Raw genomic sequence first — 13,707 nt, 5'->3', positions numbered from 1 at the left:
GCTGTAGTGGATCCAACAGGTGACTCCTGCAACCTAGGCAATGCTAGTGGCAGCAAGTCTGTCCAGGGCAGTCCAGTTTCCTGGTATGTGTACCTGGCAACTCTCCTGCCCTCAACCATATAGCTGCTTCCATCCATGTAGTGGGTGACATCAGGTTGGGCCAGGGGCTGGTCCTGGAGGACTGGCCGGCTGGCATGGACCTCTTCGGTTACTTCAAGACAGTCATGGTCCAACTCTCCAAGTTCTGCCGGTAAGTAGGTGGCTGGATTGACTCATTTCATGGTCTTAACATGCACCCTTGGGTTTCCTTGGAGGATGCCCTGGTACTGAGTCAGTCTAGGGTTCGACAGCCACTTATGCCCCTGCCCAGCAAGGAGGCTGTTCACTACATGTGGTACGTGAAGACTGACTTCTGGGCCTAGAGTTAACTTGTCTGCCTCTTGCAAGACGGTTACGGCAGCAGTGACTGCCCTCAGACAAGGTGGCCAGCCAGTGATGACATGGTCCAACTGTTTAGACAGGTAAGCCACCGGATGTTGCCATGGTCCGACAGGATGGGTCAGGATCCAAGGGCTACCTTGTCACTCTTGTGGGTATACAGATCAAAAGGCCTCCCCGGCTCTGACAGTCCAAGGGCAGGAACATCACTGAGGCACCCCTTGATATCTTGGAAGGCTTTCTTTTCATTTTTTCCCCATTCTAGGGGCTTAATGTCCGGACCCTTCAAAGCCTGATAGTAGGGCCGAGTTCCAAAGCAGCAGGGTGCAGGCTGGCTTTTCCTCAGGAGAATGAGCATTTTTCTCAGAAATCAGACAAGGTTCTGGAGGGTGTTGGCAACTCGGCCATTTTCTGTCCTCACCCCTGATCACGCCGTGAGTACTTCTGACAAGCCTGGCTGCTGAGCTCTGTGCCTGGAGACACTGCCAGAGCCCAGAGGGAGCTTGCAGGCCACTGGGGCAGGCGAACCCAACGGAGTACTGTGAAGGGCCATGACAGAGGACTGTGTGGATGGCTGTGGGGGCACTTCAAATACACAGTGTGTGCCCTCTGCAACTCGACGTGAAGAGCAGGAGAGTATTCGGGATGTGCTTCTGGTGTTTTTTCCTTAATTCAGCCAGGCGCTTCAGCAGCATGTGCATTCCCTCCCAGCACTGTTCCTGGGATGGGCCACCAGGAGGAGGTCGTCCATGTACTGCAGAATTGTCAGGTCCATCCCCCCTCTGGGAGGGGCTTCAGGTCTTCTGCTAGGGCTTCCCCAGATAAGGTGGGGGAGTTCTTAAACCCCTGGGGCAGTTTAGTCCAGGTCAACTGATTTTTGACCTCTGTGTGTGGATCTTTCCATTCAAAGGCAAAAAATGGGTTGGCTGGAAGGTGCCACAGGAATGCAGGAGAAGGCATCCTTCAGATCAAGGCAGGTAAACCACACTGCTAGTGAAGAAGCTGGCTCAGAAGGGTGTACAGGTTCGGGACTACACATGGAGGGTGACGGCTGCTTTCTTGACGGCCCACAGATCCTGGACGGGCTAGTACCCGCTCCCGTCTGGCTGCCATCATGGGTCTGGGCAGGTGTGGCCCCATGTCATGGGGCCAGTCTTCTCTGAGCTCCATGCAGGCGCTGTAACTTGGGGGACCTGCCTCCCAGTCACATCTTGGGCAGGGAGGTCTTTCTTTATCTCCCTGGCCCAGAGCATGGCCACGGCTATTCAGCATATCTAAGTGACCAGCCAAAGGCTATAGGTATGTCAAATGACTATGTCATGGATTAGCTGTAAAGCTCTTGCTGTGCAAAACAGCCCTGCATGTTCTTGCTCTGTGTGTCCCTCCCCAACTCACACCTGTGAGGGAAGGGGTGAAGACATCTTAAAATCTCCTGGATGCCTTGAGTTCTGGACCCTGTTTTAAATGCCCATTTGGAGTTCCCTCTCTTGGCTGCACCCTGTACCAATTTCTCATTTTAGATATACACCCACTTTAAATTCCTTTAAAGGACAATGGACGGAGGTTTCATCTTCTTGTAAATGCTTCCAGCTGGAAATGGACGTTGTTCTACCTACCCGTGGGTCTGGGGTGCCCTGAAGGAGGGGTGTAGCATGGAGGGAGTCCTTCCTGTAAAGGCAAGGACCTTACAGAATCCTGGTCAGTTGGCTGACACAAGGAAGTCGCAGGCTCGGCGTCCAAAGGCTGGCATTACTGGACCGTTGGCATCCTGGTCATATTCTGGAGGTGACAGATTTGGAAAGAGTTGGAAGGCACAATTAAATTATAACCACTAAATGACAAAGGCAGGGGCTTAGGTAAAGAATGGCTTATCTGGAGGAAGGCGTACAAGGCATGCCACACCTATCCAAAACTCTTGTGGCCCATTATACTTCACTCGGGCTGAGGGGAATATATTAGGATTTCCCTCCTTCTAGATATCTGAACCCTTCCTGTCCAAGCCATTAAGACAGAAAGGGGAAAATCAGCTCTAAAGTGAAGCCCACAGATTGCCCAAACTGCTCACCAACCCAACCACTCAGTTTAGCCAAACCATTGAGTTTCAGGGGGTGATGATGAAGAATGGGCTCCTTAAGTGAGGCCTATATTGCAACTAATCACTCAGGTAATGAAGTCATAGGCATACATCCTATGAAAACAGAAGAACACACAGGTGAATTCACACAATAGTCCCCAAACCAGTCTCTGTCCCTGTGAGACTGTCTTTTGGGAAACATTCAGTTGCAACGTCTTTCCTGCAATGACATTTAGCAATGGCAATCTGACAGGTCCTCCATACCTGTAAATTGTATATCTTTGATGATATTACAAAACTAGTTTCAACTTTCAAATGCAAAGACACTTTCAAGGCAGTTAGCTGCGTCATTCTGGTGTCCAATACTGAGCACTGTGATTTTCCTTGAACCACATTTTTTCTCCTTAAGATCAATCACCCTTACTGTTATTAAAGGGACTACTTTGAGTTGCGGTTTTCATTTTGACTGTTCGTTTGCATAAACACACCAGGAGCAGCCTGGATCACTTATGATCTTTAATTCGGCTTTGCTGGGACTTACACAGGGAACCTTTAGATTGACTTCTCAGTCCGCCCCTTGGGGCACAGAAGCAGAGCCACACATCCGCCACCTGGCTTCGCCTGTACCAGTTGTTTCATCAGATCCTTGAGGCTTCCATTGTGCCCACAGGTTCCGTTTTGGCCATCTTTCATGAAAGCAACCCTCGTTCCTTCCCTGGAAAGACTGCCATGAACTGCACAACCAACCAAAGTACCAGGCTTTTCTCGTGGGCTTACACTAGCCTTGCACGTCAATCCCAGTTCCTCAGGGCTTTCTGGTGATAAGCAGAACCCATGCATGCCTCCTTCAGACGTGACATTCCAGTCAAAATCTTGGTTAATAAAACCACCATTAACTACTGGTCCTATTGGTTTTATGCAAAGAAACCTTATGTCTTCACTCACTCCTTCAGAATGCCAAATTCTGGAGAGATCAGGTAGGGAGAAAAAATACAAAGCATGAAGGAAAATCCTTTTCCTTCTGATATTTACCGGGCTTTTTAAAACTTTTACTTCCATGGACTTTCTGCAACATTCACAACCCTCTATTATTTTTTTTCATACAGCTTCTGATATCCCCCCAAGATTGCATCTCCATGCCTTATACCTTCTATTATTAACTAACACCATGTAATCCCTTCCTAAAACTTTTATTTTTCCATTTATTTTGCAGTGTCCCACAGACCTTCATATATATATACATATATATATATATTATATTTTTAATTTACTTTCCTACAGAGTGTGAAGTTTCAACCTTCCCTGAAATCCTCAATTTCCTTTTTAGAGCAGATACAGAGCAAAGTCCAAAACACAGAGTTCCAGAACAATACACAGGTAGGGGCATTCTCTTGCACCAATGTGTCCATTGGTGCCTTTCAGAGACATGCTCCTTCAGGCCCGGTCTTTTGGCAGAGACATGCTGCTTTGCCTCTGGCTGAGGCACTCAGCCCCAAATGATCCTTCCTGGGTCCCGAGTGGCAAAGACATTCTCCCCAACTGGTACAGGCATCCTTTTTTAGGTCTTACAGGTGACTTTAAACAGGTTTTTAACTACAGAGCATTTCTGATCAGAAACAACACCAATGTTAGAAATATGCTCTTTTCCCCACAAAACCAGAAAACAAATACTTGAGGTTTCCTTTACTCCAGGTTTAAAACTTTACATTCTTTATGCATAATTTTACTCATTCAGATTTAACCATCATTCTCTTTTAATCCTGGTTCCTTTCCCACTCTGGGAAGGACTATATTTAAACTCAGCATGTGGCAGCCAAAAGTCCCTGGCACTGCAGGTACCTTCCACTAAAATTCCCTAGATTTGCAGGGACATCCTGCAGTTTTCTGAAGCTCAGACCCCGCAAGCACCCTATAGGTCAGATGTTCACCCTTGGACCTCAGTTCATGTCCTTCAGAACTAGAGCCATTCTTATCAGAACCAGTTACACAGAGAACCAGACTGATGCGGTGGCCACACAGCAGCAGCATACAGCCTATAATCTGAAAAAAGCCGTTAGCCTGGCACCTTGCCCAGTTCCAAGATAGAGGGGATCTCACATGACCCATCATCCAAGATGACAACAACCATGCACGCTCCACCCTCCACTACGGGGACACTCACGTGGCTCGTCCTCCATTTTACCCAAAATGGCAGTGTGCCCACATGGCTTGCTGTCCGATCTCCAGCATACATGCAATATAGTACTATGACAGAACCCCCCCATGACGAATTCTCCCGATCGGCGCAGACAAACAAAGGAAAAGGGGATCTTTCACATGCCTGTCTGACCTATCCCAGTCAGACTCCATAAGCCTAGCTGGCTCATGGAGTCACAGATACATTCACACACAATCACACAGAGTTTACAACTTTTTCTCCCCTGAGTAGGAGTCTGATGGTCTGAGCCTTGGCCCAGACTCCTGAATTTTTCCAGTTGAGAGGTGATAAGCCTCTCTCTGGTCTCAGGTCCGGCTCCGGGGCACTTACAGATTCCGATTAGCTCCTCTGACAGTTCATGGTTCATCTCTCCCGCTCTGCCACGAGAGTCTCCACCCCAGGGAGCCTGAAACAACCAGGGCACGTACTCCTTCCTTTGCGGTAGGGCTCCCCCACCGACCTCCCCAGTCATCTTCACTGGAGGCAAAACGCCTGCTCGCATGAGTCGTTTCCTGGTCAGGGAACCAAAATGTTGTGGAAAATAACTCACACATGGGAGAGATTGTGGAGCACGATCCCTTATTACACGCACGGGCTCAGACGGGTAAAATTCCCAAATCCTGAGCAATAAGCTCAAGCTGGAGTTTCCTTTATGTGCTTGTTACACAGGCAGAGGGAGGAGGAGAAAGGAGTGCAGCTGCTAAAACGGGAGTTAGTGTTCGGCCTTGAGATAACTGCTTATCTGTGAAGGGCTGCTGCCTGGGAATGGCTGCTGGTCAGCTCCTGCCTAAGAATAGCTACTGCTCAGCTATGTCCTGTCACAGTAGTGTCAACAATAAAAAAAAAGAAGACATTCTTTTTCTATTATATGTAATGTCACCTTTGTGGAAATATCTATTGTCCAAATATTGACAGGTACTTTTCTATATTCTGTTTCATGTATTTATGTCTATTATATTTAAAAACACTGCCTTAATCACTGTAGTTTCATAATAAGTCTTAAATCAGATATTAAAAACTCCACATTTGTACTTCATGTTCAAATTCTAGCATCAGCTTCTCAATTTAAAAAGGAAAATGTTTCTGGAATTTTGATACGGGTTGCTTTAATTTTATAGATCAATTTGAAGAAGACTAGTTTTTAAAAATATTGAGTCTTCCAAACCATTACTATAGTATATTATCTCCTTTTGGTCTTTAATTTCCTCAATGTTTTATTGTTTCCATATACAAGTTTTATAAATTTTTTAAATTATTGCTAATAGTTAATATATTTTAACTATTCAGCACTATTGAAAAAGGGCTTTTTATTTCAATTCAAAATTGTTTATTGCTAATATATAAAAATGCAACTGAGAAATTAAGAACAATCTAATGATAAACAGAGGGGCAGGGGAGGGGACAGTGTAGAGAAGGGTTTTCAGGAACTACTATAAGGGACACATGGACAAAACCAAGGGAGAATGTGGAAGAAAGGGAGGGAGGTGGGTTTGGCTGGGGTGGGGGCAGTGGTGGGGAGAAAATGCAGACAACTGTAATTGAACAACAATAAAGTAATTTTTTTAAAATTAAAAATAAAATAAAATAAAATAAATAAAAATGCAATTGATTTTGGTATACTGATCTTATATCTCAAGACCTTGCTAAAATTGTTTATAAATGCTAGTAGCATTTGTATAAATTTCTTAGGGTCCTCTACATAAATGATAATATTGCCTATGAATAAAGAAATAATTACAATTACGCTTCTCCTTTCCAATCTATTTAGCTTTTATTACTTTTTCCTGCCTTATTTTACTGACTAGGACTTCCAGAGAAATATTGACTAGAAATGTAATAGTAGATATTCTTTCTAATTTAAAGGAGACACATTTAGACTTTTATCACTAAATATTATGTTAGTTTTTTTATGGATATACTTTATCAAGTTGAGGAAGTTTCCTACTATCCTTAATTTGCCAAGAACCAGTCAAATTCATCAAATGTTTTTTTCTCATCTATTTAAATAATCACATGTTTTTTCCTTTTTAATCTATTGATTGCTTTTTGAATGTTAGACCAAATTTTTATTTCTGAGTTAAACCTCACTCAGTCATGATTATTCTTTTTTTGTATTGCTGTATTCAATTTGCTGACTTCTAAAAGGATTTTTACAGTTATATTTATGAGATATATTGGCCTATAATAGTCTTTATTTGTAATGACTTTGCTTTGTTTTGGTATCAGGATAACATTGGCCCCATTAAGACTTGGGAAATATTGACTCTTCTTAAATATTCATAATAATTTGCTTATAATTAGTATTATTTCTTCCTTAAATATCAAATAGCACTAGTCAATGTGCCATTGTCACTATGTCTGGACTTTCTTCAGGAAAGGTTTTAAATTATGAATTTAGTTATTTTCAATAGATAAATATTCAATTGATTTTTGCTTTATTGAGCATTGTTATTTTATAACTTTCAAGAAAATTGTCTAAATTATTAAATTTATTAGCATAAAGTTGTTTATAATTATTGTTTTAATGCCTCTGAAACTGTAGTGAAATTATATTTTTCAGTCCTGATAATGGAATTTCTGTCTTGTCTATTTTTTTCTTAATCAGTGTAGCTGGAAATTTATAAATTTTGTTCATAGTTTCAAAACCTGGCTTTTACTTTTATTAATTTTCTCTGTTTCTTATACATTTTATATTTCATAGGGATTTTTTTGCTTTTATCTTTATTATTTATTTTCTTCTGTTTATTATGTTTAAGTTTATTTTGTTCCATTTTTCTTGTCTAGTAAAAACTGATATTATTGATTTGTAAATTTAAAAATATTTTCTCATACAAACATTTATGTTATAAATTTATTTCCAAGGCCTACTTCAGATGCAGTCCACAAAATTTGGTATTTTTGTTTTCACTTTCATTACTTGAAAATAATTTGTAATTTCCATTATGATTATTTTTTGACCATCATTCATTTAGTATTATGATATTTAATTTCCAAATGTTTGTGATTTATAATATTCTAAGACTTGCATAAAGCCCAAAATACATGGTCTCATTCAGTTGATATGCTGCATGTACTTGAAAAGAATGGGTATTCTGTTGTGAACAGAGTGATACAGAAAGATCAAACAGATGAAGTGATTGATAATATTCAATATTCTATGTCTTTATTTTCTGTCTACTTGTTTAATTATTTATGGAGAAAGGAGGGTATTTAAATCTCTAGTACTAGTTATAGATATGTCTCTTTCTGTTTTTGGTTCTATCAATCTTTACTTCATGTGTTATATGACACTGTTAATGAGTCATACACATTAAAATAATTGTGTGAATTTTCCCTTTTTATCATTATAAAATATTTTATACATATCCTTGTCATAACATCTATATTGTTGGATATAAAAATATGCATTCTACCTTCTTTTGTTTAATATTAGCATGATATATCTTTTCCTATCATTTTACTTTTAACCTAATTGTGTCTTTATATGTATTATTTATTTTTTAAATTTTATTTAAATTGTTGTTGCAGTATAATTTTCTATCTTTTACTCCCATCCCAACCCACCCACCCAACCCTCCCCTCCTCCCTCCCATTTCCATCCGCCCCTAGTTTTTATCCATGTGTCCTTATACTCGTTCCTGTAAACCCTTCCTCTTTTCCCCTCAAATTCCCCTGAAATTCCCTTCCCTCTCCCCTCTGAACTCTGTCAGTCTGTTCTTTATTTCAGTGTCTTTGGTTATATTTTGCTTGTTTCTTTGTTTTGTTGCTTAGGTTCCTGTCAAAGGTGAGATCATATGATATTTGTCTTTCACTGCCTGGATTATTTCACTTAGCATAATGCTTTCCAGTTGCATCCATGCTGTTGCAAAGGGTAGGAGCTCCTTTCTTTCTGCTGCATAGAATTCCATTGTGTAAATGTACTATAGTTTTTTGATCCATTCATTTACTGATGGGCACCTAGGTTGCTTCCAACACTTGGCTATTGTAAATTGTGCTGCTATAAACATTGGGGTGCATAGGTTCTTTTGGATTGGTGTTTCAGGGTTCTTAGGATATAATCCTAGCAGTGGAATTGCCAGGTCAAAAGGCAGATCCATTTTTAGTTTCCTGAGAAAATTCCATACTGTTTTCCATAGTGGTTGTACCAGTCTGCAATCCCACCAACAGTGCTCTAGGGTCCCCTTTTCACCACAACCTCTCCAACACTTGTTGTTTGTTGCTTTGTTTATGATGGCCATTCTGACTGGTGTGAAATGGTATCTCATTGTGGTTTTAATTTGCATCTCTCTGATAGCTAGTGATATTGAGCATCTTTTCATGTGTTTCTGGATCCTCTGTATCCAGAGGTGTGATCCACTTCTCCACTTCCTTGGAGAAGTGTCTGTTCAAGTCCTTTGCCCATTTTTTAATTGGGTTGCTTGTCGTCTTAGGGTGGAGTCGTGTAAGTTCTTTATGTATTTTGGAGATTAAACCCTTGTCCGAGGTATCATTGGCAAATATGTTTCCCATATAGTTGGTTATCTTTTTATTTTAATACTGTTTTCTTTAGCTGTGCAGAAGCTTTTTACTTTGATGAGATCCCATTTGTTTATTCTTTCCTTTATGTCCCTTGCTCTGGAGGACATATCAGTAAAAAAGTTTCTGCATGAAATATCTGAGATTTTCCTGTCTATGTTTTCTTCTAGGACTTTAATGGTAACATGACTTATATTTAAGTCTTTTATCCACCTTGAATTTATTTTTGTGTATGGCATGTCTTTATATTTAAAACAGATCTCTTGTAGAAAGCATAAATTGAGTCTTACATTTTTTCACTTAAAATGATGATCTTTTACTTAAGTAGTTTATACTATTAACATTTATTGTAATTATTAATATGGTTAAATGTAAATATACAATATTGTTATTCTTATGTGACTCATCTGGTCTATTTTTTTCTATCTTTTCCTGCCTTTTTTGGATTGAATATATTTATGATATTTAACTTTCACTACTGGCTTTTCAAATATACCCCTTTTAGTTACTGTTTTGCTTTAGACTCTTGTTTACCATCAAGAATGTTATATATGTGTGCAGAAAAAGTAGTTTTACAGTGTTTATATGGAAAAATAATATAATAATTAATTAATAATAATATAAGAATGTGTTTCAAGTACTTACAAATGTGAACCTATTTTTTTGCCACATTTGGTATTTTATTTTTAGTGTAAGTATTTTGCTGCACTATATTTCTATTTCTTCCTCCTGTTTTCATGCTATTTTTCATGGATTTTTTAAATATATAAACCATAAATCTGACAATACATTGTTAATATTTTTGTTTAAAATAGTTGATCAAACCTTAAAGATATTTTTTTTCACATTTTCTGTCTTTATTTCAAAACCATAGGGTTTTCTTATTGTTGTTCAATTACAGTAGTCTGAATTTTTCCCCTGTTGTTGTCTCTTGCCCTACCCAACTCCCCCCTTAGTCAGTCCCCACCCTGTTGTCCATTACCATTGGTCTTTTAAACATGTTCCTTGACTAGACCCTTCCCTTTCTTTCTCCTATTACTCCTCTCCCCCCTTCCCTCTAGTCACTGTCAGTTCCTTATTTCCATGTCTCTGCTTCTATTTTGCTCATTTGTTTTGTTCATTAGGTTCCACTTATAGGTGAGATCATACAGTATTTGCCTTTTGTTGCCTGACTTAGTTCACTTAGCACAATGCTCTCCAGTTCCATCCATGCTGTTGTGAAGAGTAGGAGCTCCTTCTTTCTTTCTGTTGCATAGTATTCCATTGCATAAATGTACCACAATTTTTTGATCCATTCATTTACTGATGGATACTTAGGCTTTTTTCCGCACTTGGTTATTATAAACAACAATGCTATGAACATTGAGGCGCATAGGTTCTTTTGAATTGAGATTTCAGGATTCTTAGGGCATTACCCCAGCAGTGAGATCAAAGATATTTTAATATATTTTAATATGCAAGAATTTTTTATATTTATCTATACATTTACCCTTCTAGCAGTCTTTTTTTTAAAGCATTCTCTTTCTTAAGATTTTTTAAATTGTTTGTTTGTTTGTTTATTTTAGAGAGGGAAGGGAGGGAGAAAGAGAGAGAGAGAAACATCAATGTGCGGTTGCTGGGGGCCATGGCCTGCAACCCAGGCATGTGCCTTGACTGGGAATCGAGCCTGTGATGCTTTGGTTCACAGCCCGCACTCAATCCACTGAGTTATGCCAACCAGGGCCCTTCTGGCAGTCTTTATTTCTTTCTGGAAATACAAATTTCTATCTGGTATCATTCTCTTACTGCTTAAACATTTTTTCTAGTTAAGGTCTGCTAGTAATGAAGTCTTTCAGCTTTTGTTTTTCTAAAAGATAATTATTTCACTTTCATTTTGCAAGATATATAATTCTAAGTTGGTTTCTGTTATTTGTCAGTACCTTAAAAATGTTATCCATTGTGCTAGGGCTTGAATTGTTTCTGATGAAACATTGGCTATTCTTTTCTTTATTATCTCATACCCATAGGTCTTCCCCCCCAACTCTGGCCATTCTTAATATTTTCTCTTCTACACAGGTTTTCAGCAACCTGAATATAATGTCCCTTGGTAATTTTATTTATGTTTATTCTGCTTCATTCTAATTGATATTCATTGATCTGTATATCTATTTTGTGCACTTAACTTGGAAAATCATAGCTTTTTTCAAATAACTTTTACCCCTACACACACACACATACACTTCTCTTTTTGGGACAACAATCACATGTGTTTTAGACTACTTAGTATTGTCCCACAGGTCCCACAGGTCCCACTTATAATATTAAAGATTTTTTTCTCAGCCCTGGGTGGCATAGCTCAGTGGATTGAGCGCAGGCTGGGAACCAAAGTGTCCCCGGTTCGATTCCCAGCCAGGGTACATGCCTGGGTTGCAGGCCATAACCCGCAGCAACCGCATATTGATGTTTCTCTCTCTCTCTCTATCTCCCTCCCTTCCCTCTCTAAAAATAAATAAATAAAAAATTAAAAAAAAAGATTTTTTTCTCTTCTGTGCTTCACTGTAGATGTATTCAATTATTGTTTCTTTGAGGATCACTAATTTTTGTCCTGCATTTCTAATTTCAGGTATTATCTTATTTATTTGGGTATTTTACATTTTATATTTCTCTGCTTGCCATGCTCATACTTTCTTTTAGGTCATTTACCATGTGTTTATCAGACTTATAAAACTGCCTTTAACATTTTCATCTGCTATTCCTATCACTTTTGTTATTTATGAATCTGCTTTTTACAATTTTTTTCTGAAGCTTATAGATTAAATTTTTCTGCTTCTTTGAATACATGGTAATTTTAGAAAAACTTAGGACATTGTAAATTTTATGTTTTTGAATGCTGAGTTTTGTTTTATTTTTTTTAAAGGGTAATGATATTTATTCTGACAAACAGATTTGTTATTTGGGGAACAGTTTGATTTTTTTTGAGACATGTTTTAATTCTTCGCTTAGATATGGCAGGGGAATCTACACTAGTCCAGAACTAATTAGTCTCAATACTAAATGCCATAAACTGAGTTGTATCCTTCACTCGCTCCACCCCCCACACCACAAATCCATACTAGTCCTCAGTATGATTATATTTGTATTTTGGGCTTTTAGAAGACATGGTTATATGATGTCTTAACAGTGAAGTCCTAATCCAATAAGACTGGTGACATTACAGGAAAAGGCAAAGGCAAAGGTAGAGCTTTCTCTTCATGTAAACACACCAAGGAAAGGCAATGTGAGGCCACAGTGAATGAGATGATAACTATACGCAAGCCCATAAGAAAGCTGTCCGCAGGAACCAAAACTTGCTGAAAGTTGATTTGGGACTTGAAGGCTCCAGAATTGTGATAAAATTATTTTTTGTAGTTAATCCACAAACTCTGTTGTATTTGTTATCACAGCCACAGCTTACAAATACACTAAGGAAATACTCTTCTGAGAATTCTACTAAAGGCTCATATTTTACAAAGTTTATTCACTTCAGCTGATACGAACATGAAGTCTTCCCAGTTCTGTGTGAGCTCTGAGAACTCTGAAAACCTAACTTTCCTTTATAGTTCTTTTGATACTTGCCAAAGACTCAAGAAGATACCTATATAGCTCCCCAGAGCTTCCTCTCTGTTTAGCTCCTACCTATCCCACACTCTTCTCCTCAAATTCTAGCTACCTCTACTCCTTCAACTCTGGGTTCTTTCTTCTCAACTCTGTGATACCTCTGGACTCTGATTGGGTTTCCACTCCATGTACCAAAGCCTGGGAACTGCCTGCAGATGGTAATTTGGAGCTGTCATAGGGCTAACCTTGCTTGTTTCCCTTATCTCAGTCTTCTACTGCCTCTTCTCCAAAGTCTGGAAGCATTTATTTCATGTCTGTAATGGTTTTATAATTGGAGAAAACAAGTTCCATAGCATTTAATTTTTCTTTAATATTTTATTTATTTATTTTTAGAGAGGGGGAAGGGACATAGAGAGAGAAAGAAACATCAATGTGAAATAGAAACATTGATAGGTTGCTTCTCATATGTGTACCGAAGGGGACAAAATTACAGGTCAGGGCTTCATTACATTTAAATTTTCATGGGTAAAATTGAATTTAAAATTTTTTCTCATAAAATTCTTGACCGTTTTAATATTTTTGTTGCTACATCAATATTAGCATACTTATTATTGTATTGAATAGTCACTAATATATGGCATATATTACACATTTAGTGCATTTCATCTTAAACAACTAGAATAAGAATTTAACTTGGGACAATCTGTGAGATTTACTGTGGAATTACATTACAAATAATGTAATTAAAATGGTAAAAACTTTTGACACTTTTCTTAATATTTAAAAATGATAAAATTTGCTAGTATCAACATCTAAAGGGATCACATTTGCTATGAAATAAAACGCATCACAAAATGAGATATTTATTTTTTATTGTTATTCAATTACGGTTGCACCAATCTTCCCC

This window comes from Phyllostomus hastatus, unplaced genomic scaffold (genome assembly GCF_019186645.2).
Source record: "Phyllostomus hastatus isolate PE091 unplaced genomic scaffold, TTU_PhHast_1.1 phas_contig_449, whole genome shotgun sequence".
Lineage (NCBI taxonomy): Eukaryota > Metazoa > Chordata > Mammalia > Chiroptera > Phyllostomidae > Phyllostomus > Phyllostomus hastatus.
The sequence above is the reverse complement of the archived record's forward strand: the minus strand, read 5'-3'. Positions refer to the sequence as shown.